The sequence below is a fragment of the Scyliorhinus torazame genome, chromosome 24 (genome assembly GCF_047496885.1).
Source record: "Scyliorhinus torazame isolate Kashiwa2021f chromosome 24, sScyTor2.1, whole genome shotgun sequence".
In the NCBI taxonomy this organism is placed as follows: domain Eukaryota; kingdom Metazoa; phylum Chordata; class Chondrichthyes; order Carcharhiniformes; family Scyliorhinidae; genus Scyliorhinus; species Scyliorhinus torazame.
The window spans coordinates 37,749,996-37,771,196 of record NC_092730.1 but is presented as its reverse complement, the minus strand read 5'-3'; the positions used below and the strand labels follow the sequence as shown (position 1 = coordinate 37,771,196).

Below are 21,201 nucleotides of genomic sequence, written 5' to 3'. Positions count from 1 at the left end.
GGTTTTGTTTCAGACTGTACAGCACATCAATGTCGCCTTATAATGTGAAAAGAGAAATCAATGATAGGAAAGGAGTTCCTGTTATAACAGTACAAACTTTAACAAAATCGTGGTATCTCATTTATGACGCGTGAAACCAAGTCCTTACATTCCTTTATTATCCAGTCCGCCCCGACCTGACTGAGTCAGGGAGAGAGGCGGGGAGCGGACTGAGTGACAGACAGAGCAGTGAAATGTCTTTGATCATCCAGCTCCTCCTCCTGCCTGCTCCAACCCACATTTTATATTCCAAACAGAAGTGAAAAGAGGGCGCTGAACAACACGTACAAACTGCAACATCAGATAGCAGCTTGTTAGAAACGCGGATCTATTAAATGCAGACTTGTCAGTAATATTCCCGCCTCAGTTCACTCCTTTCTAGAACCAGCCGAACTATCTGCTCCTATTTCAACTCCAGCTCCGATTCCATCCCCAGAACTCCTCTCCCAGACGGGTTGGGAATTTTACTAACATCCCTTCCAGCTGATATAAAGTGTTTATGTTGTGAGGCGGGATTTCTCCGCCCTGTTACCTCTTTTACAGACTCTCCCCTGAATCTGTGAATAATGAAACTAACACAAACTGTGACTGTTCCCCCGGACACATCCCCGTTTAGGAAGAGGCAGCAACATCCCTGTGTTTTAGTGCAGAGTGGGGGGAGAGGCCCGGTGCAGAGCATGTCAGCGAGTGAGCGGCAATACTGGATTGACATTTCTATCTGAAATCTGCTCCCAGCACCGGGACAGCGATTCATTGGTCGGGGGATCAGCTCTTTCCTGAGAGATGTGGGTGGCTCTGAGAAGAGCCTTTGGGTTCAGAGGTTTACAATTTGCTCGCCTTCTTTCACTTCTTTGCTGGTTTCTTAGCCGTTGCTGATTTCACTTTGGGCTTGGCCCTCGATTGGGTCGGATTTATTCTGCCCGTGGTCTTTTTCACAAGTGACTTTTTCTTCGGGGCTGCTTTCTTCGCGCTCTTTTGGGGAGTTGCCGCCTTCTTGGCTGCTGGTTTCTTGGGAGATTTATTGGCTGCTGGTTTCTTGGGAGATTTCTTGGCTGCTGGTTTCTTGGGAGATTTCTTGGCTGCTGGTTTCTTGGGAGATTTCTTGGCTGCTGGTTTTTTGAGAGATTTCTTGGCTGCTGTTTTCTTCACTGAAGGTTTCTCGCCTGCTCCGGTCTTTCTCACTTTCCGCCCGGTTGTCTTCTTAACGATCTTGAAGGAGCCGGAGGCGCCCGTGCCCTTGACCTGAGCCAAGCTGCCGTTGTCCACACTCCTCCTGACACTTTGCTTGATCTGGGCCCCCCGTTTATCCACATCGACCCCTTTGCTCCGCAGCGCCTTCTTTATGGCCTGTAAGGAAGCCCCCTTGCGATCGCCGCTTTCCGCCACAATCTGGAGGATCAGCTCGCCCAGCCCGGGACCTTCTTGTTTCTTCCGGGGAACCGCCTTCTGCTTCTTGACAGCCTTGACTGGGGCGGCTGGAGGAGCCGTTTCGGCGGCTGCACTATCGCTCATGTCCGAGACTCTGCACAAAATCTCTCCGTCAATGTGGGTGAGAAATGAAGCCTCTGGTGGCGGCACTGAGCAACTTAAAGGCAGCGAGCGGACGGGGCGGAGACAACCTGCTCTCAGCTCCAGGCTGCTGCTGCCTGTCTGTGTTTATCTCTCGTCCCAAACTCTCCAATTCCACTCAAATTCCAGCTCCACAGTGTCCCAGGATAATTCCTTCCTGTCTCTCACACTCTCATGTTTGCTGTAGAAAAGGTTTCACGCGATTTGAAGGCTCCATTTTGCATTTAAACCCGTTTTACTGATGCACTGTTCGCGCTCTCTCACCCGATCGCCCTCATTTTCCCAACCTTTCCACAGAAATCTGGAAAGCAGCATCGAAACTGCCCTGAAATCCAACTTGGAAAAGTAGGAGGGGAACAGGGGGATTGTTGGAATGAAAAATATTTCCATTTAGTCCCAGAGGGATTGGGAGATCTCCTGGTCAGAGCGGACACACAAACACAGTTGGTTTCTCCTGTTTGGCCCGCCCCTTTCACACACTCTCTCTTCCACAATATTCACATCCACACACAAGGTTTGGAAATGACATTTCCCAGGGCAGAATTCTCCCTCTTCTCAACAAACAAAGAAATGTACAGCACAGGAACAGGCCCTTCGGCCCTCCAAGCCCGTGCCGACCATGCTGCCTGACTAAACTACAATCTTCTACACTTCCTGGGTCCGTATCCTTCTATTCCCATCCTATTCATATATTTGTCAAGATGCCCCTTAAATGTCCCTATCGTCCCTGCTTCCACTACCTCATCCGGTAGCGAGTTTCAGGCACCCACTGTGCTCTGTGTAAAAACACTTGCCTCGTACATCTACTCTAAACCTTGCCCCTCTCACCTTAAACCTATGCCCCCTAGTAATTAACCCCTCTACCCTGGGGAAAAGCCTCTGACTATCCACTCTGTCTATGCCCCTCATAATTTTGTATACCTCTATCAGGTCTCCCCTCAACCTCCTTCGTTCCAGTGAAAACAAACCGAGTTTATTCAATCGTTCCCCATAGCTAATGCCCTCCATACCAGGCAACATTCTGGTAAATCTCTTCTGCACCCTCTCTAAAGCCTCCACATCCTTCTGGTAGTGTGGCGACCAGAATTGAACACTATACTCCAAGTGTGGCCTAACTAAGGTTCTATACAGCTGCAACATGACTTGCCAATTCTTATACTCAATGCCCCGGCCAATGAAGGCAAGCATGCCGTATGCCTTCTTGACTACCTTCTCCACCTGTGTTGCCCCTTTCAATGACCTGTGGACCTGTACTCCTAGATCTCTTTGACTTTCAATACTCTTGAGGGTTCTACCATTCACTGTATATTCCCTACCTGCATTAGACCTTCCAAAATGCATTACCTCACATTTGTCCGGATTAAACTCCATCTGCCATCTCTCCGCCCAAGTCTCCAGACAATCTAAATCCTGCTGTATCCTCCGACAGTCCTCATCGCTATCCGCAATTCCACCAACGTTTGTGTCGTCTGCAAACTTACTAATCAGACCAGTTACATTTTCCTCCAAATCATTTATATATACTACAAAGAGCAAAGGTCCCAGCACTGATCCCTGTGGAACACCACTGGTCACAGCCCTCCAATTAGAAAAGCATCCCTCCATTGCTACCCTCTGCCTTCTATGGCCTAGCCAGTTCTGTATCCACCTTGCCAGCTCACCCCTGATCCCGTGTGACTTCACCTTTTGTACTAGTCTACCATGAGGGACCTTGTCAAAGGCCTTACTGAAGTCCATATAGACAACATCTACTGCCCTACCTGCATCAATCATCTTAGTGACCTCCTCGAAAAACTCTATCAAGTTAGTGAGACACGACCTTCCATTCACAAAACCGTGCTGCCTCTCTCTAATACGTCCATTTGCTTCCAAATGGGAGTAGATCCTGTCTCGAAGAATTCTCTCCAGTAATTTCCCTACCACTGAAGTAAGGCTCACCGGCCTGTAGTTCCTGGGATTATCCTTGCTACCCTTCTTAAACAGAGGAACAACATTGTCTATTCTCAAGTCCTCCGGGACATCCCCTGAAGAGAGCGAGGATCCAAAGATTTCTGTCAAGGCCTCAGCAATTTCCTCTCCAGCCTCCTTCAGTATTCTGGGGTAGATCCCATCAGGCCCTGGGGACTTACCTACCTTAATATTTTTTAAGACACCCAGCACCTCGTCTTTTTGGATCACAATGTGACCCAGGCTATCTACACCCACTTCTCCAGAACACTTGTTCCCAATCCGTGTCTTAATTACTGTTCAACTCTCTAAATTTTCTGCTCCCTATTTTCTGTTTACCGAAATACCCGGCAGCAGCCAGTCATATTTTAAAATCTAAATTCATTGATGACAAACCTCCCTTGAAGGTGAAAATACAATTGATCTCCTCTCTCTCAGTGGAGATTTTCCTGCTTGATGTGATCCTCCTGCACTGCCGGTAACACTGAACCGCAAACTCAACAAGCAGGGACCCCCAGTTAACGAATAATCCCACCCCCTCTGAGAGTGGAGATTTTCACAGTGACACAGATTCTGACCATTCTGATCCAAACAGCAAATTTTAAAAATAAAGATGATCTGATAGACCAGGACTTCCTGTGTGGAGGAGGGACAGTGACCGTTTCACCCACAACACGGCAGCTGTGTTCACAGTGAGGGCCAGTGTTACAGGTGTTATCACTGTGTCCAGTGTTCACAATGAGGGCCAGTGTTACACGTGTTATCACTGTGTCCAGTGTTCACAGTGAGGGCCAGTGTTACACGTGTTATCACTGTGTCCAGTGTTCACAGTGAGGGCCAGTGTTACACGTGTTATCACTGTGTCCAGTGTTCACAGCGAGTGCCAGTGTTACACGTGTTATCACTGTGTCCAGTGTTCACAGCGAGGGTCAGTGTTACATGTGTTATCACTGTGTCCAGTGTTCACAGTGAGGGCCAGTGTTACACATGTTATCATTGTGTCCAGTGATCATAGTGAGGGCCAGTGTTACACGTGTTATCACTGCGTCCAGTGTTCACAGTGAGAGCCAGTGTTACATGTGTTATCACCATGTCCAGTGTTCACAGTGAGGGTCAGTGTTACACGTGTTATCACTGTGTCCAGTATTGACAGTGAGGGCCAGTGTTACACGTGTTATCACTGTGTCCACAACACACCGAATGATAGATTGAAAATGAGAGACAGAGAAAAATAGAGCGAGCGACATAGTAACGCAGCAATGTGGAGCGGGAGAGAGGGAGTGAGATACTCATATTGAAGTAGACAGATATTGAGGACAGAGACACATAAAGGAAACTAGAGAGAAACAGAGAGAGAGAGAACAATGGAACGAGTGGCACATAACACAGAGATGTAGAGCGGAAGAGAGGGAGTGAGATAATCATATTGAAGGAGAGAGACATTGAGACACTTAGACAGAGACAGAAAGGGAAGGAGAGAGAGACAGAGTGAGAGACAGAGAGAGAGAGACAGGGGGAGAGACAGAGAGAGGGACACACAGGGAGACAAAGAGAGAGAGACACAGAGAGATAGAGAGTGCATAAGTCTGCAGCTCCTAATCGATGCGTGTATGTTTAATCTGAAGGGAAATAAAGTAAAGCGAAGATCCGGAACACATGGAACATGGACACAGAGGCTGATGAAAGATAATGGACAACCGTTTTCATCTTGTTTGGAACTTAACATTCATGCTCAATTATTTATCATGAAAACTTCTTAAAATTTGTGAACTGGAGTCATAAACATTAAATATATTCTCAACCTGACACAAAAGCAAATCAGTTTTCTATTATTCAAAACCCCCCAGCACAATCCAGCTCCATCACTGTGCCATAGACACTCTCGGTGCTTGATGAAGTTCATACTAATGTCATTGATGTAGCCCAGATGTTACAGATAAGAACATTCATAACTTAAGCAGAATGAAAAAGGTAGCTTCAGACATCAGGACCAGGTCTCATGCTTCAAGAAGAGACCTAAGCAATGACACACATTATAAGAAGTATGATTGGTAAACGTGCAGACTTCTATATTAGACAAACTGAATAAGAATTTTAAAATCCAGCTTTGACAATATGTCATGGTGCCTGTTGCAGAGAAAGTGCAGTATGCTGCTCAGAACAGGATGTCAGTTATTCAAGTGGAGACTGGAGAAGTTTACAACTGGAGCTGAATTCTTTGACAAGAGTATTAGATTTGTTCAGAGATTGTGTTGAGCATGGGAGCTCAATAAGGAAGCTTTTACTATTTCCCCCAGTACAATATGTCCCACACCAACACAAGGAGATACCTTGATACATTTGGTATTGAAATATTGAGTCAGATGTGCTTCATTTTCTAACGGAAAGAGTGGAATTCAATCAAAACTATCATAATATAATGGAATTATGTAAACTGGGAATGTGTAAAGCTGGGAATTTGGTACAACCAGAGGAGAGAGTAAAGCCAGGGGTGTAAGTGTGTTAATGAGGGGAGTGTGGAAAATGAGGTGATTGTGCAATATCGATGTCTGTAAACCTGGAGGCTGTAAAATCAGGGGTGTGTTTGAGTGGATTGTGACAAAGAAGGAAAACACAATGTGGGCATGTATAAATCAGTGGCGTTTAAATCCAGGAGTGTGTAAAATTAGTGTGAGTGTGGAGTGTGGGCATATCAAATAGTGTGTAAACCTGTGTGCACAAAAGTAGGTGAATGTGCAAAACAAGGTGAGTGTGGAAAGCCACACATAACAAATGAGTAGATAAAGCAGGTAGTGTGTCAGCCAGGGAAGTGTACGCACACAGGGGAGTGTATGGATCCAATGGGGTATACACTGTGTAAAGCAAGAAGTGTGCAAAACCAGTGGATGGTTTAAACCAGTTGAGTGTGTGAAATCTGGGGAGCGGCAAACCAGGGGAGTGTGGAAACCAGGGTGGTGTGTAACATCTTCGCTGTATCCAAACCCGTAGTGTGTGTAAATCAGGGGAGTGTGGAAACCAGGGTGTGTGTAACATCTTCGCTGTATCCAAACCCGTAGTGTGTGTAAATCAGGGGAGTGTGGAAACCAGGGTGTGTGTAACATCTTCGCTGTATCCAAACCCGTAGTGTGTGTAAATCAGGGGAGTGTAAACCAGGGTGTGTGTAACATCTTCGCTGTATCCAAACTCATAGAGTGTGTAAATCAGGAGAGTGTGTAAATCAGGAGAGTGTGTAAATCAGGGGGGTGTAAAACCAGTGGATTGTTTAAATCAGACGAGTCTGTGAAACCAGAGGAGAGTTAAACCACAAGAGTGTGGAAACCAGGGGAATGTGTAATTAGGGCAGTGTGTAAATCAGGGGAGTGTGTAATACAGGGGAGTGTGTAATACAGGGGAGTGTGTAAACAGGGCAGTGTGCAAACCGGGGGAGGGGGGTTGTAACCAAATAATGTGCAATTCGAGGCTGCGTATAAATCGGGCGAGTGTGTAAAAGATGGTGCTTGGGAAAACTGCCGTGAACCAGGAGAGTGAGCAAACCAGGAGAGTGAGTGAAACAGAAGAGTGAGTGAACCAGGAGAGTGAGCAAACCAGGAGAGTGAGTGAACCAGGAGAGTGAGTAAACCAGGGGAGTGAGTGAACCAGGAGAGTGAGTAAAACAGGGGAGTGAGTAAACCAGGGGGGTGAGTGAACCAGGAGAGTGAGTAAACCAGGGGAGAGAGTAAACCAGGGGAGTGAGTGAACCAGGAGAGTGAATTATCCAGAGGAGTGAGTGAACCAGGAGAGTGAGTGAATCAGGAGAGTGAGTAAACCAGGGGAGTGAGTGAACCAGGGGAGTGAGTGAACCAGGGGAGTGAACCAGGAGAGTGAGTGCACCAGGAGAGTGAGTGAACCAGGGGAGTGAGTGAACCAGGAGAGTGAGTGAACCAGGAGAGTGATTGAACCAGGGGAGTGATTGAACCAGGAGAGTGAGTGAACCAGGTGAGTGAGTGAACCGGGAGAGTGAGAGAACCAGGAGAGTGAGTGAACCAGGGGAGTGAGTGAACCAGGAGAGTGAGTGGACCAGGAGAGTGAGTGAACCAGGGGAGTGAGAGGACCAGGGGAGTGAGTGGACCAGGAGAGTGAGTGAACCAGGGGAGTGAGTGAACCAGGAGAGTGAGTGAACCAGGGGAGTGAGTGAACCAGGGGAGTGAGTGAACCAGGGGAGTGAGTGAACCAGGAGAGTGAGTGAACCAGGAGAGTGAGTGAAGCAGGAGAGTGAGTGAAGCAGGAGAGTGAGTGAAGCAGGAGAGTGAGTGAAGCAGGAGAGTGAGTGAAGCAGGAGAGTGAGTGAAGCAGGAGAGTGAGTGAAGCAGGAGAGTGAGTGAAGCAGGAGAGTGAGTGAAGCAGGAGAGTGAGTGAACCAGGAGAGTGAGTGAACCAGGAGAGTGAGTGAACCAGGAGAGTGAGTGAACCCGGGGAGTGAGTAAACCAGGAGAGTGAGCGAGCCAGGAGAGTGAGCAAACCAGGAGAGTGAGCAAAACAGGGGAGTGAGTAAAACAGGGGAGTGAGTAAAACAGGGGAGTGAGTGAACCAGGGGAGTGAGTAAACCAGGGGAGTGAGTAAACCAGGGGAGTGAGTAAACCAGGGGAGTGAGTAAACCAGGGGAGTGAGTGAACCAGGAGAGTGAGTGAAACAGGGGTGTGAGTGAAACAGGTGTGTGAGTGAAACAGGGGAGTGAGTGAACCAGGAGAGTGAGTGAACCAGGAGAGTGAGTGAACCAGGAGAGTGAGTGGACCAGGAGAGTGAGTGGACCAGGGGAGTGAGTAAACCAGGAGAGTGAGTGAAACAGGAGAGTGAGTGAACCAGGAGAGTGAGCAAACCAGGAGAGTGAGCGAACCAGGAGAGTGAGTAAACCAGGGGAGTGAGTGAACCAGGAGAGTGAGTAAAACAGGGGAGTGAGTAAACCAGGGGAGTGAGTGAACCAGGAGAGTGAGTAAACCAGGGGAGAGAGTAAACCAGGGGAGTGAGTAAACCAGGGGAGTGAGTGAACCAGGAGAGTGAATTATCCAGAGGAGTGAGTGAACCAGGAGAGTGAGTGAATCAGGAGAGTGAGTAAACCAGGGGAGTGAGTGAACCAGGGGAGTGAGTGAACCAGGAGAGTGAGTGAACCAGGAGAGTGAGTGAACCAGGAGAGTGAGTGAAGCAGGAGAGTGAGTGAAGCAGGAGAGTGAGTGAAGCAGGAGAGTGAGTGAACCAGGAGGGTGAGTGAACCAGGAGAGTGAGTGAACCAGGGGAGTGAGTGAACCCGGGGAGTGAGTAAACCAGGAGAGTGAGCGAGCCAGGAGAGTGAGCAAACCAGGAGAGTGAATAAAACAGGGGAGTGAGTAAAACAGGGGAGTGAGTAAAACAGGGGAGTGAGTGAACCAGGGGAGTGAGTAAACCAGGGGAGTGAGTAAACCAGGGGAGTGAGTAAACCAGGGGAGTGAGTAAACCAGGGGAGTGAGTGAACCAGGAGAGTGAGTGAAACAGGGGTGTGAGTGAAACAGGGGAGTGAGTGAACCAGGAGAGTGAGTGAACCAGGAGAGTGAGTAAACCAGGAGAGTGAGTGGACCAGGAGAGTGAGTGGACCAGGGGAGTGAGTGGACCAGGGGAGTGAGTAAACCAGGGGAGTGAGTAAACCAGGAGAGTGAGTAAACCAGGGGAGTGAGTAAACCAGGGGAGTGAGTAAACCAGCGGAGTGAGTAAACCAGGAGAGCGAGTGAACCAGGAGAGTTAATTATCCAGGGGAGTGAGTAAACCAGGGGAGTGAGTAAACCAGGGGAGTGAGTAAACCAGGGGAGTGAGTAAACCAGGGGAGTGAGTAAACCAGGGGAGTGAGTAAACCAGCGGAGTGAGTAAACCAGGGGAGCGAGTAAACCAGGAGAGCGAGTGAACCAGGAGAGCGAGTGAACCAGGAGAGTTAATTATCCAGGGGAGTGAGTAAACCAGGGGAGTCAGTGAACCAGGAGAGTGAGTGAACCAGGGGAGCGAGTAAACCAGGGGAGTGAGTAAACCAGGGGAGCGAGTAAACCAGGAGAGCGAGTGAGCCAGGAGAGTTCATTATCCAGGGGAGTGAGTGAACCAGGGGAGTGAGTGAACCAGGGGAGTGAGTGAACCAGGGGAGTGAGTGAACCAGGGGAGTGAGTGAACCAGGGGAGTGAGTGAACCAGGGGAGTGAGTGAACCAGGGGAGTGAGTGAACCAGGAGAGTGAGTGAACCAGGAGAGTGAGTGAACCAGGGGAGCGAGTAAACCAGGAGAGTGAGTAAACCAGGAGAGCGAGTAAACCAGGGGAGTGAACCAGGGGAGTGAATGAACCAGGGGAGTGAGTGAACCAGGGGAGTGAGTGAACCAGGGGAGTGAGTGAACCAGGAGAGTGAGTAAACCGGGAGAGTGAGTGCAGCAGGAGAGTGAGTGAACCAGGAGAGTGAGTGAATCAGGAGAGTGAGTAAACCAGGGGAGTGAGTGAACCAGGGGAGTGAGTGAACCAGGGGAGTGAGTGGACCAGGAGAGTGAGTGGACCAGGGGTGTGAGTGAACCAGGGGAGTGAGTGAACCAGGGGAGTGAGAGAACCAGGGGAGTGAGTGGACCAGGAGAGTGAGTGAACCAGGGGAGTGAGTGAACCAGGAGAGTGAGTGAACCAGGGGAGTGAGTGAACCAGGGGAGTGAGTGAACCAGGAGAGTGAGTGAACCAGGAGAGTGAGTGAACCAGGAGAGTGAGTGCAGCAGGAGAGTGAGTGCAGCAGGAGAGTGAGTGAAGCAGGAGAGTGAGTGAAGCAGGAGAGTGAGTGAAGCAGGAGAGTGAGTGAACCAGGAGAGTGAGTGAACCAGGAGAGTGAGTGAACCCGGGGAGTGAGTAAACCAGGAGAGTGAGTGAACCAGGAGAGTGAGTGAACCAGGAGAGTGAGTGAACCAGGAGAGTGAGTGAACCCGGGGAGTGAGTAAACCAGGAGAGTGAGCAAACCAGGAGAGTGAGTAAAACAGGGGAGTGAGTGAACCAGGGGAGTGAGTGAACCAGGGGAGTGAGTAAACCAGGGGAGTGAGTGAACCAGGAGAGTGAGTGAACCAGGAGAGTGAGTGAACCAGGGGAGCGAGTAAACCAGGAGAGCGAGTAAACCAGGAGAGCGAGTAAACCAGGAGAGCGAGTAAACCAGGGGAGTGAACCAGGGGAGTGAATGAACCAGGGGACTGAGTGAACCAGGGGAGTGAGTGAACCAGGAGAGTGAGTAAACCGGGAGAGTGAGTGCAGCAGGAGAGTGAGTGAACCAGGAGAGTGAGTGAATCAGGAGAGTGAGTAAACCAGGGGAGTGAGTGAACCAGGGGAGTGAGTGAACCAGGAGAGTGAGTGAACCAGGAGAGTGAGTGAACCAGGGGAGTGAGTGAACCAGGAGAGTGAGTGAACCAGGAGAGTGAGTGCAGCAGGAGAGTGAGTGAACCAGGAGAGTGAGTGAAGCAGGAGAGTGAGTGAAGCAGGAGAGTGAGTGAACCAGGAGAGTGAGTGAACCAGGAGAGTGAGTGAACCAGGAGAGTGAGTGAACCCGGGGAGTGAGTAAACCAGGAGAGTGAGTGAACCAGGAGAGTGAGTGAACCAGGAGAGTGAGTGAACCAGGAGAGTGAGTGAACCAGGAGAGTGAGTGAACCCGGGGAGTGAGTAAACCAGGAGAGTGAGTAAACCAGGAGAGTGAGTGAGCCAGGAGAGTGAGCAAACCAGGAGAGTGAGTAAAACAGGGGAGTGAGTAAAACAGGGGAGTGAGTGAACCAGGGGAGTGAGTAAACCAGGGGAGTGAGTAAACCAGGGGAGTGAGTAAACCAGGAGAGTGAGTGAACCAGGAGAGTGAGTGAACCAGGAGAGTGAGTGAACCAGGAGAGTGAGTGGACCAGGAGAGTGAGTGGACCAGGAGAGTGAGTAAACCAGGGGAGTGAGTAAACCAGGAGAGTGAGTGAAACAGGGGTGTGAGTGAAACAGGGGAGTGAGTGAACCAGGAGAGTGAGTGAACCAGGAGAGTGAGTGAACCAGGAGAGTGAGTGGACCAGGAGAGTGAGTGGACCAGGAGAGTGAGTGGACCAGGGGAGTGAGTAAACCAGGGGAGTGAGTAAACCAGGGGAGCAAGTAAACAAGGGGAGCGAGTAAACCAGCGGAGTGAGTAAACCAGGGGAGCGAGTAAACCAGGAGAGCGAGTAAACCAGGGGAGTGAGTAAACCACGGGAGTGAGTAAACCAGCGGAGTGAGTAAACCAGCGGAGTGAGTAAACCAGGAGAGTTAATTATCCAGGGGAGTGAGTAAACCAGGGGAGTGAGTAAACCAGGGGAGTGAGTGAACCAGGAGAGTTAATTATCCAGGGGAGTGAGTAAACCAGGGGAGTGAGTAAACCAGGGGAGTGAGTAAACCAGCGGAGTGAGTAAACCAGGGGAGCGAGTAAACCAGGAGAGCGAGTGAACCAGGAGAGCGAGTGAACCAGGAGAGTTAATTATCCAGGGGAGTGAGTAAACCAGGGGAGTGAGTGAACCAGGAGAGTGAGTGAACCAGGGGAGCGAGTAAACCAGGGGAGCGAGTAAACCAGGGGAGCGAGTAAACCAGGGGAGCGAGTAAACCAGGGGAGCGAGTAAACCAGGAGAGCGAGTGAACCAGGAGAGTTCATTATCCAGGGGAGTGAGTGAACCAGGGGAGTGAGTGAACCAGGGGAGTGAGTGAACCAGGGGAGTGAGTGAACCAGGGGAGTGAGTGAACCAGGAGAGTGAGTGAACCAGGAGAGTGAGTGAACCAGGGGAGCGAGTAAACCAGGAGAGCGAGTAAACCAGGAGAGCGAGTAAACCAAGAGAGCGAGTAAACCAGGGGAGTGAACCAGGTGAGTGAATGAACCAGGGGACTGAGTGAACCAGGGGAGTGAGTGAACCAGGAGAGTGAGTAAACCGGGAGAGTGAGTGCAGCAGGAGAGTGAGTGAACCAGGAGAGTGAGTGAAGCAGGAGAGTGAGTGAACCAGGAGAGTGAGTGAACCAGGAGAGTGAGTGAACCAGGGGAGTGAGTGAACCAGGGGAGTGAGTGAACCAGGGGAGTGAGTGAACCAGGAGAGTGAGTGAACCAGGAGAGTGAGTGAACCAGGAGAGTGAGTGAACCAGGGGAGTGAGTGAACCAGCGGAGTGAGTGAACCAGGAGAGTGAGTGAACCAGGGGAGTGAGTGAACCAGGAGAGTGAGTGAACCAGGGGAGTGAGTGAACCAGGAGAGTGAGTGAATCAGGGGAGTGAGTGAACTAGGGGAGTGAGTGAACCAGGGGGGTGAGTGAACCAGGGGGGTGAGTGAACCAGGGGGGTGAGTGAACCAGGGGGGTGAGTGAACCAGGGGGGTGAGTGAACCAGGAGAGTGAGTGAACCAGGAGAGAGAGTGAACCGGGGCAGTGAGTGAACCGGGGGAGTGAGTGAACCAGGGGGGTGAGTGAACCAGGGGGGTGAGTGAACCAGGGGGGTGAGTGAACCAGGGGGGTGAGTGAACCAGGAGGGTGAGTGAACCAGGAGAGTGAGTGAACCGGGGCCGTGAGTGAACCGGGGGAGTGAGTGAACCGGGGGAGTGAGTGAACCGGGGGAGTGAGTGAACCGGGGAAGTGATTGAACCGGGGGAGTGAGTGAACCGGGGGAGTGAGTGAACCGGGGGAGTGAGTGCACCGGGGGAGTGAGTGAACCGGGGGAGTGAGTGAACCGGGGGAGTGAGTGTACCGGGGGAGTGAGTGAACCGGGAGAGTGAGTGAACCGGGGGAGTGAGTGAACCGGGGGAGTGAGTGAACCGGGGGAGTGAGTGAACCAGGGGAGTGAGTGAACCGGGGGAGTGAGTGTACCGGGGGAGTGAGTGAACCAGGAGAGTGAGTGAACCGGGGGAGTGAGTGAACCGGGGGAGTGAGTGAACCGGGGGAGTGAGTGAACCAGGGGAGTGAGTGAACCTGGAGAGTGAGTGAACCTGGAGAGCGAGTGAACCAGGGGAGTGAATACATTTGGAAGGGGAACATTGGTTTCACTGCTGCCTCACTGTGCCAGGGATCCTGGTTCAATTCCAGCGTTGGGTGACTGTCTGTGTGGAGTTTGCATATTCTGCCTGTGTCTGTGTAGATTTCCTCCGGGTGCTCTGTTTTTCTCCCACAAGCCAAAGATGTGCAGGTTAGATGGATTGGCGATGCTGAATTACCGCTTTGTATCCAAGGGTGTGTAGATTACGTAGGGATACAGATTTATGGTGGTCGGGTGGGGAGTGGTCCTAGGTGGGCTGCTCTTTCTGAGTGTCAGTGCAGACTCGATGGGCCAGATTGCCTCCTTCTGCAATGTGGTAATTCTATGGTTCAGTGGAAAATGAAGTAAATCAGTGGAAAGGTAGTTTGCAGAAAGTGTGAGTTTGAGGGGCTGAGTGACAGTGTAATAACAAACAAGCTGCAGGCAATGACTGCAAATTGAATCTCTCATTGGGACAAGCACACAGCTACAAAAGGTGATTGGTTGAGCCCGAGGGCGCAGGGCCATTTGCAGCCACACACACAGTCCCCCAACAAGGGTTTTGGTCCACATGTGATGACTATGAAATGGGGAATGTTCCCATTGATTCTCAATGCGGGATTGCTGCGGGGATGTGCGCATGCCCGGTGTAACCCCGCCCCTGCTAGTCGCGATGTGGAGATGCCGGCGTTGGACTGGGGTGAGCACAGTACGAAGTCTTACAACACCAGGTTAAAGTCCAACAGGTTTGTTTCGATGTCACTAACTTTCGGAGCGCTGCTCCTTCCTCAGGTGAATGAAGAGGTATGTTCCAGAAACATATATATAGACAGATTCAAAGATGCCAGACAATGCTTCGAATGCGAGCATTAGCAGGTGATTAAATCTTTACAGATCCAGAGATGGGGTAACCCCAGGTTAAGGAGGTGTGAATTGTGTCAAGCCAGGACTGTTGGTAGGATTTTGCAGGCCAGGTGGTGGGGGATGAATGTAATACCTGGGATTCATGTCGCATTACATTCATCCCCAAACATCTGGCCTGCGAAATCCTACCAACTGTCCTGGTTTGAGACAATTCACACCTCCTTAACCTGGGGTTACCCCATCTCTGGATCTGTAAAGATTTAATCACCTGCTAATGGTCACATTCAAAGCATTGTCTGGCATCTTTGAATCTGTCTCTATATATATATTTCTGGAACATACCTCTTCATTCACCTGAAGAAGGAGCAGTGCTCTGAAAGCTAGTGACATCGAAACAAACCTGTTGGACTTTAACCTGGTGTTGTCAGACTTCTTACTGTGCTCACCCCAGTCCAACGCCGGCATCTCCACATCATTCTGAGATTGGGAGCGCATGCGCAGCCCCTCCCCCACACACTCCATTTGGTCAGTGAGTGGAATCGCTTTGTTGAAACTGAGTTAAATGTCAATGTCAGGGCCCAGGTCAGCGAGGAAACAGCGTTCTCATTGCAGCAGCACCTCCATCTGGGAGTGTGAGCAAAGAGGCTCAGAGATCATTACTGACTCGGGGGGAGTTCAGGGAGAATCGGGGGCTGTTTGCAAGAGGCTTAGCGGAGCACGATCTTGTTCCGGGACTTGGAGTGAGCAGGGGGAAGGGAGAGCTCTTTCTGGGCCTGGCTTATTTGTCTGATTCTGGGTTAGGATTTGGAGAGTATTTTCTTTCTTTTACTGATTGGGGGCAGCAAGGTAGCATAGTGGTTAGCACGGCTGATTCGCTGCTCTATGGTACCAGGTTCAATTTCCAGGCTTGTGTTGCTATCTGCGGAGTCTGCACGCTCTCCCCGTATCTGCGTGGGTTTCCTCCGGGTGCTCCGGTTTCCTCCCACAGTCCTAAGATGTGCAGGTTAGGTGGATTGGCCCGAATAAATTGCACTTAGTGTCCAAAAAGGTTAGGTGGGGTTACTGGGTTAGGGTGGAGGCATGGGTTACTGGGTTAGGGTGGAGGCATGGATTTCTGGGTTAGGGTGGAGGCATGGATTACTGGGTTAGGGTGGAGGCGTGAGATGCTCTTTACAAAGATGGACCCGATGGACCAAATGGCCTCCTTCTGCACTGTAAATTCTGTGATTATCAGTTGAAAGAATAGATTGATTTATCATTGGCCTCATTTGACCCTGATTTACAAGAGATATGCTTTCTTCCCCCTAGTTCAACAGATGAAGAGATGAGTTCCAAGAACAAGATGATGATTCCTCAGCAAAATGTATGTGTCGCCGTCTCCTTCTTACTGACAGTAAGTACAATATTAATCCAACATTGCAGAGACACAGACACATCATCATCTCCACCGTCACAGAGAACAGAAGCAGTCAGACTCACATTGACCTCAAGACCCAGATAAACACACTCGCACAACTGTCACACACACTTACACTCTCTCTCACACACAGATGTTCCCTCTCACACACACTCACAGACTCTCTCTCACACACACTCAGTCACTCTCACTCACACACATACCAGTCACTGAGCAGTAAGCAGTTAAATAAGTTTTATATATCACAGATACATAGTGAGGGTAAAACTCACAAACACCTGTAAGTGTAAATTATGTGTTATATATCACAAATACATAGTGAGGGTAAAACTCACACACACACACCTGTAAGAGGAAAATATGTGTTATATATCACAGATACATAGTAAGGGTAAAACACACACACACCTGTAAGAGTAAAATATGTGTTATATATCACAGATACATAGTGAGGGTAAAACACACACACAGACCTGTACGAGTAAAATATGTGTTATATATCACAGATACATAGTGCGGGTAAATCACACACACACCTGTAAGAGTAAAATATGTGTTATATATCACAGATACATAGTGAGGGTAAAACACACACACACCTGTAAGAGTAAAATATGTGTTATATATCACAGATACATAGTGAGGGTAAAACACACACACACCTGTAAGAGTTAAATAAGTTTTATATATCACAGATACATAGTGAGGGTAAAACTCACACACACCTGCAATAGTAAAATATGTGTTATATATAACAGATACATAGTGAGGGTAAAACACACACACACCAGTAAGAGTAAATTATGTGTTATATATCACAAATACATAGTGAGGGTAAAACACACACACACACCTGTAAGAGTAAAATATGTGTTATATATCACAGATACATAGTGAGGGTAAAACTCACACACACTGTAAGAGTAAAATATGTGTTATATATCACAGATACATAGTGAGGGTAAAACTCACACACACACCTGTAAGAGTAAAATCTGTGTTATATATCACAGATACATAGCGAGGGTAAAACACACACACACCTGTAAGAGTAAAATATGTGTTATATATCACAGATACATAGTGAGGGTAAAACACACACACCTGTAAGAGTAAAATATGTGTTATATATCACAGATACATAGTGAGGGTAAAACACACACACACACCTGTAAGAGTAAAATATGTGTTATATATCACAGATACATAGTGAGGGTAAAACACACACACAGACCTGTAAGATTAAAATATGTGTTATATATCACAGATACATAGTGAGGTAAAACACACACCTGTAAGAGTAAAATATGTGACTGAACAGGTAGACAAGGGTAGAGCAGTTGCTGTGGTGTATATGGATTTCAGCAAACGTTTGATAAGGTTCTTCACGGTAGGCTATTGCAAAAAATACGGAGGCTGGGGATTGAGGGTGATTTAGAGATGTGGATCAGAAATTGGCTAGCTGAAAGAAGACAGAGGGTGGTGGTTGATGGGAAATGTTCAGAATGGAGTACAGTCACAAGTGGAGTACCACAAGGATCTGTTCTGGGGCCGTTGCTGTTTGTCATTTTTATCAATGACCTCGAGGAAGGCGCAGAAGGGTGGGTGAGTAAATTTGCAGACGATACTAAAGTCGGTGGTGTTGTCGATAGTGTGGAAGGATGTAGCAGGTTACAGAGGGATATAGATAAGCTGCAGAGCTGGGCTGAGAGGTGGCAAATGGAGTTTAATGTAGAGAAGTGTGAGGTGATTCACTTTGGAAGGAATAACAGGAATGCGGAATATTTGGCTAATGGTAAAGTTCTTGAAAGTGTGGATGAGCAGAGGGATCTAGGTGTCCATGTACATAGATCCCTGAAAGTTGCCACCCAGGTTGATAGGGTTGTGAAGAAGGCCTATGGAGTGTTGGCCTTTATTGGTAGAGGGATTGAGTTCCGGAGTCGGGAGGTCATGTTGCAGCTGTACAGAACTCTGGTACGGCCGCATTTGGAGTATTGCGTACAGTTCTGGTCACCGCATTATAGGAAGGACGTGGAGGCTTTGGAGCGGGTGCAGAGGAGATTTACCAGGATGTTGCCTGGTATGGAGGGAAAATCTTATGAGGAAAGGCTGACGGACTTGAGGTTGTTTTCGTTGGAGAGAAGAAGGTTAAGAGGAGACTTAATAGAGGCATACAAAATGATCAGGGGGTTGGATAGGGTGGACAGTGAGAGCCTTCTCCCGCGGATGGATATGGCTGGCACGAGGGGACATAACTTTAAACTGAGGGGTAATAGATATAGGACAGAGGTCAGAGGTAGGTTCTTTACGCAAAGAGTTGTGAGGCCGTGGAATGCCCTAACTGCTACAGTGGTGAACTCGCCAACATTGATGGCATTTAAACGTTTATTGGATAAACATATGGATGATAATGGCATAGTGTAGGTTAGATAGCTTTTGTTTCGGTGCAACATCGTGGGCCGAAGGGCCTGTACTGCGCTGTATTGTTCTATGTTCTATGTTCTATGTGTTATATATCACAGATACATAGTGAGGGTAAAATACACACACACCTGTAAGAGTAAAATATGTGTTATATATCAAAGAGAGACAGTGAGGTTAAAACACACACGCACACCTGTAAGAGTAAAATATGTGTTATATATCACAGATACATAGTGAGGGTAAAACACACACACACCTGTAAGAGTAAAATATGTGTTATATATCACAGATACATAGTGAGGGTAAAACTCACATTCTCTCACTTACACACTCTCACTCACCAGTACCTGAGCAGGAAGCAGTAAAAGCTGTTATACATCACAGAGAGACAGCGACAATAAACACACACACACTCACTCATATACTCACACACACACTCCCAAACACACTGTCTCACTCACACACACTCCCAAACACACTGTCTCACTCACATACACACTCCCAAACACACTGTCTCACTCACACACACACACACTCCCAAACACACTGTCTCACTCACACACACACTCCCAAACACACTGGCTCACTCCCACACACACACTCCCAAACACACTGGCTCACTCCCACACACACTCCCAAACACACTGTCTCACTCACACACACACTCCCAAACACACTGTCTCACTCACACACACACTCCCAAACACACTGTCTCACTCACACACACACTCCCAAACACACTGTCTCACTCACACACACACTCCCAAACACACTGTCTCACTCACACACACACTCCCAAACACACTGTCTCACTCACACACACACTGCCAAACACTGTCTCACTCACACACACACTCCCAAACACACTGTCTCACTCACACACACACTCCCAAACACACTGTCTCACTCACACACACACTCCCAAACACACTGTCTCACTCACACACACACTCCCAAACACACTGTCTCACTCACACACACACTCCCAAACATACTGTCTCACTCACAAACACACTCCCAAACACACTGTCTCACTCACACACACACTGTCTCACTCACACACACACTCCCAAACACACTGTCTCACTCACACACACACTGTCTCACTCACACACACACTGTCTCACTCACACACACACTCCCAAACACACTGTCTCACCCCAAACACACTGTCTCACTCACACACACACTCCCAAACACACTGTCTCACTCACACACACACTCCCAAACACACTGTCTCACTCACACACACACTCCCAAACACACTGTCTCACTCACACACACACTCCCAAACACACTGTCTCACCCACACACACACTGCTAAACACACTGTCTCACTCCCAAACACACTCCCAAACACTGTCTCACTCACACACACACTCCCAAACACAGTCTCACTCACACACACACTCCCAAACACACTGTCTCACTCACACACACACTCCCAAACACACTGTCTCACTCACACACACACTGCTAAACACACTGTCTCACTCCCAAACACACTCCCAAACACTGTCTCACTCACACACACACTCCCAAACACACTGTCTCACTCACACACACACTCCCAAACACACTGTCTCACTCACACACACACTCCCAAACACACTGCCTCACTCACACACACACTCCCAAACACTGTCTCACTCACACACACACTCCCAAACACTGTCTCACTCACAAACACACTCCCAAACACACTGTCTCACTCACACACACACTCCCAAACACACTGGCTCACTCCCACACACACTCCCAAACACACTGTCTCACTCCCAAACACACTGTCTCACTCACACACACACTCCCAAACACACTGTCTCACTCACACAAACACTCCCAAACACACGGTCTCACTCACACACACACTCCCAAAGACACTGTCTCACTCACACACACACACACTCCCAAACACACTGTCTCACTCACACACACACTCCCAAACACACCGTCTCACTCACACACACACTCCCAAACACACTGTCTCACTCACACACACACTCCCAAACACACTGGCTCACTCACACACACACTCCCACACACACTGGCTCACTCCCACACACACTCCCAAACACACTGTCTCACTCCCAAACACACTCCCAAACACACTGTCTCACTCACACACACACTCCCAAACACACTGTCTCACTCATACACACACTGTCTCACTCACACACACACTCCCAAACACACTGTCTCACCCCAAAAACACTGTCTCACTCCCAAACACACTCCCAAACACACTGTCTCACTCGCACACACACACACTCCCAAACACACTGTCTCACTCACACACACACTCCCAAACACACTGTCTCACTCACACACACACTCCCAAACACACTGTCTCACTCACACACACACTCCCAAACACACTGGCTCACTCCCACACACACTCCCAAACACACTGTCTCACTCACAAACACACTCCCAAACACACTGTCTCACTCACACACACACTCCCAAACACACTGTCTCACTCCCAAACACACACACTCCCAAACACACTGTCTCACTCACACACACACTCCCAAACACACTGTCTCACTCACAAACACACTCCCAAACACACTGTCTCACTCACACACACACTGTATCACTCCCAAACACACTGACTCACTCACACACACACTCCCAAACACACTGTCTCACTCACACACACACTCCCAAACACACTGTCTCACTCACACACACACTCCCAAACACACTGTCTCACTCACACACACACTCCCAAACACACTGCCTCACTCACACACACACTCCCAAACACACTGTCTCACTCACACACCCACACAGCAGTAAGCAGTAAAATATTCATTATATATCACAGAGAGACAGTGAGGTTAACACATACACACAGATATGACTCTATCTTATAATAATCTTTATTGTCACAAGTAGGCTTACATTAACACTGCAATGAAGTTTCTGTGAAAAGCCCCAAGTCGCCA

General features: G+C 48.8%; 1 long non-coding RNA gene across 2 annotated transcripts in view; it reads left to right on the top strand.

Annotated features, from left to right (window-relative positions):
* LOC140400012 (uncharacterized) overlaps positions 1 to 21,201 on the top strand; it is a 66,955-nt gene that overhangs the window by 41,389 nt on the left and 4,365 nt on the right. For both annotated transcript variants that reach the window (XR_011937964.1, XR_011937965.1), the window contains exon 4: positions 15,715 to 15,799. This is a non-coding gene — a long non-coding RNA (uncharacterized lncRNA). The remainder of the gene's footprint in view (positions 1 to 15,714; positions 15,800 to 21,201) is intronic.